Raw genomic sequence first — 4,210 nt, 5'->3', positions numbered from 1 at the left:
AGGATTAGTGTGTAGAGAGCGGCAACTGCGACTCCGCCCTGAGCCGCAAAGAGCGATGGCCCCCTAGTGGCGGCTTGGGCACAATGCCAGGAACGACGAAAGCTCAGTTATACGCTAGTGGCAGAGTAACCCTTTCAGGACTCGCTTCGGGCCTAATTCCCAAAGCAAAATATGGGCGTTGAAATTATTTACCATTTTAGCCGATGACTTTTTACTCTGTGTTATTCAGAGGAGAAATGAGCAGAAATAAGTAAAACATAAAGGTTCTCAATTCTTTTTTCCTTCATGGTCTATTTTAAAGGGATTTTCCGGGGACATAGGTGGGATTAGCTAATAGTGATAATATATTGTGTGTATAGATAATGCCAGAAGCCACTCTAACAGGCGCAGGACTATACAGCACTGGGCGTAACATGCCGGGTACCAGAGACTGGACAGTATATAATATATATGCAAATTGCCTCTTTAGAGAGGAAGAGGACTGGAACTCTATAGCGCCACCTGTTGGAAGCAAAGATCCTACAAGTCACCATTGACCCTTTAACGCAGGGATGTCAAACTATAAACACGCAGAGGGCCGAAATGAAAAACTTGGACAAAGTCACGGGCCAACCAGTATACAGTATCATGGGCCCCACATAGTCCTCCATACAGAATAATGGGCCCCACATAGTCCTCCATATAAAATAATGGGCCCCACATAGTCCTCCATACAGAATAATGAGCCCCACATAGTCCTCCATACAGAATAATGGGCCTCACATAGTCCTCCATATAGAATAATGGCCCCACATAGTCCTCCATACAGAATAATGGGCCCCACATAATCCTCCATACAGTATAATGGGTCCCACATAGTCCTCCATACAGAATAATGGCCCCACATAATCCTCCATACAGAATAATGGGCCACACATTGTCCTCCATACAGAATAATGGTCCTCCATACAGTATAATGGGCCCCACATAGTCCTCCATACAGTATAATGGGCCCCACATAGTCCTCCATACAGAATAATGGGCCCCACATTGTCCTCCATACAGAATAATGGGCCCACATGGTCCTCCATACAGTATAATGGGCCCCACATAGTCCGCCATACAGTATAATGGCCCCACATAGTCCTCCATACAGAATAATGGCCCCACAGAGTCCTGCATACAGAATAATGGCCTCACATAGTCCTCCAGACAGAATGATGGACCCTACATTGTCCTCCATACAGTATAATGGGCCCCACATAGTCCGCCATACAGAATAAACGCCCCCACATAGTCCTCCATACAGGATAATGGGCCCCACATAGTCCTCCATACAGAATAAGGGGCCCCACATAGTCCTCCATACAGAATAAACGCCCCATATAGTCCTCCATACAGGATAATGGGCCCCACATAGTCCTCCATACAGAATAATGGGCCCCACATAGTCCTCCATACAGAATAAACGCCCCACATAGTCCTCCATACAGAATAATGGGCCCCACATGGTCCTCCATACAGTATAATGGCCCCACATAGTCCTCCATACAGAATAAACGCCCCACATAGGTGTGGCGGTTCTGGTGTCGCGAGACAAATATAATCACCCTGAGGGCCAGATTTGGCCCACGGGCCAGAGTTTGACATGTGTGCCTTAACAAGTCTTGCAATATGACTTAGGATAATAGCCAAATCAGATCTATAGTATATACTCTCTCTCTAGAATGCCATATGTAACCTTGCATGTAACCTTGCCCCACTATCAGCGGCATTATGATTACAACTTCTGGCAAAAATTATGGAATCACCGGGCTCGGAGGATGTTCATTCAGTTGTTTAATGTTGTTGAAAAAAAGCAGATCACAGACATGGCACAAAACTAAAGTCATTTCAAATGGCAACTTTATGGCTTTAAGAAACACTAAAAGAAATCAAGATAAAAAATGTGGTACTCAGTAAGGGTAATTTTTTTCAGACCAAGCAGAGGGAAAAAATTATGGAATCACTCAATTCTGAGGAAAAAATTATGAAGTCACCCTGTAAATTTTCATTTCCAAAACTAACACCTGCATCAAATTAGATCTGCTCATTAGTCTGCATCTAAAAAGGAGTGATCACACCTTGGAGAGCTGTTGCAGCAAGTGGACTGACTTGAATCATGGCTCCAACATGAGAGATGTCAAGTGAAACAAAGGAGAGGATTATCAAACTCTTAAAAGAAGGTAAATCATCACGCAATGTTGCAAAAGAAGTTGGTTGTTCACAGTCAGCGGTGTCTAAAATTTGGACCAAATAAAAACAACGTGGGAAGATTGTTAAAGGCAAACATACTGGTAGACCAAGGAAGACATCAAAGCGTCAAGACCGGAAACTTAAAGCAATATGTCTCCAAAACAGGAAATGCACAACAAAACAAATGAGGAACGAATGGGAGGAAACTGGAGTCAATGTCTGTGACCGAACTGTAAGAAACCGCCTAAAGGAAATGGGATTTACATACAGAAAAGCTAAACATAAGCCATCATTAACCACTTCGCGCCAGAGCCTGTTTTTGCCTTCGTGACCAGGCCAATTTTTTCAATTCTGACCACTGCCAGTTTATGAAGTAATTACCCTGGAACGCTTCAACGTATTCCCCTGATTCTGAGATTGTTTTTTCGTGACATATTGTACTTCATGATAGTGGTAAAATTTCTTCGATATCACTTGCGTTTATTTGTGAAAAAATCGGAAATTTGGCGAAAGTTTTGAAAATTTTGCAATTTTCAAACTTTGAATTTTCATGCCCTTAAATCAGAGCGATATGTCACACAAAATAGTTAATAAATAACATTTCCCACATGTCTACTTTACATCAGCACAATTTTGGAACCCAAATTTTTTTTTGTTAGGGAGCTATAAGGGTTAAAAGTTGACCAGCGATTTCTCATTTTTCCAACAAAATTTACAAAAACATTTTTTTAGGGACCGCATCATATTTGAAGTCACTTTGAGGGGTCTTTATGACAGAAAATACCCAAAAGTGACACCATTCTAAAAACTGCACCCCTCAAGGTGCTCAAAACCACATTCAAGAACTTTATTAACCCTTCAGGTGCTTCACAGGAATTTTTGGAATGTGGAAGAAAAAAATTAACATTTAACTTTTTTCACAAAAATGTTACTTTAGACCCAATTTTTTTATTTTCACAGGGGTAACATGAAAAAATGGACCCCAAATTTTTTTGTGCAATTTCTCTTGAGCGTGCTAATACCCCATATGTGAGGGATAACCACTGTTTGGGCGCACGGCAGGGTTCGGAAGGGAAGGAGCGCCATTAGACTTTTTGAATGTAAAATTTGTCTGAATAATTAGCGGACGCCATGTTGCGTTTGGAGAGCTCCTGATGTGCCTAAACAGTGGAAACCCCCCACAAGTGACACCATTTTGGAAACTAGACCCCTTAGGGAACTTATCTAGATGTGTGGTGAGCACCTTGAACCCCAAGGTGCTTCACAGAAGTTTATAATATTGAGCTGTAAAAATAAAATTTTCACATTTTTCCCACAAAACTGTTTTTGATCCCTTAATTTTGCATTATCATAAGGGTAATAGGATAAATTGCACCATGAAATTTGTTATGCAATTTCTCCTGAACACGCTGATACCCCATATGTGGAGGCAAATTACTGTTTGGGCACATGGCAGGGTTTGAAAGGGAAGGAGCGCCATTTGACTTTTTGAATGTAAAATTTGTTTGAATAATTAGCGGACGCCATGTCACATTTGGGGAGCCCCTAATGTGCCTAAACAGTGGAAACCCCCCACAAGTGCCACCATTTTGGAAACTAGACCCCTTAGGGAACTTATCTAGATGTGTGGTGAGCACCTTGCACCCCCAGCTGCTTCACAGAAGTTTATAATATTGAGCCGTAAAAATAAAATTTTCACATTTTTCCCTCAAAAAATGTTTTTCATTCCCTAATTTTGTATTATCATAAGGGTAACAGGATAAATTGCACCATGAAATTTGTTGTGCAATTTCTCCTGAACACGCCGATACCCCATATGTGGAGGCAAATTACTGTTTGGGCACATGGCAGGGTTTGAAAGGGAAGGAGCGCCATTTGACTTTTTGAATGTAAAATTTGTTTGAATAATTAGCGGACGCCATGTCACATTTGGGGAGCCCCTAATGTGCCTAAACAGTGGAAACCCCCCACAAGTGCCACCATTTTGGAAACTATA

This window comes from Phyllobates terribilis, unplaced genomic scaffold (assembly GCF_046119375.1).
Source record: "Phyllobates terribilis strain yellow unplaced genomic scaffold, ASM4611937v1 Scaffold_5__5_contigs__length_657084704, whole genome shotgun sequence".
In the NCBI taxonomy this organism is placed as follows: domain Eukaryota; kingdom Metazoa; phylum Chordata; class Amphibia; order Anura; family Dendrobatidae; genus Phyllobates; species Phyllobates terribilis.
This window is presented reverse-complemented; position numbering follows the sequence as displayed.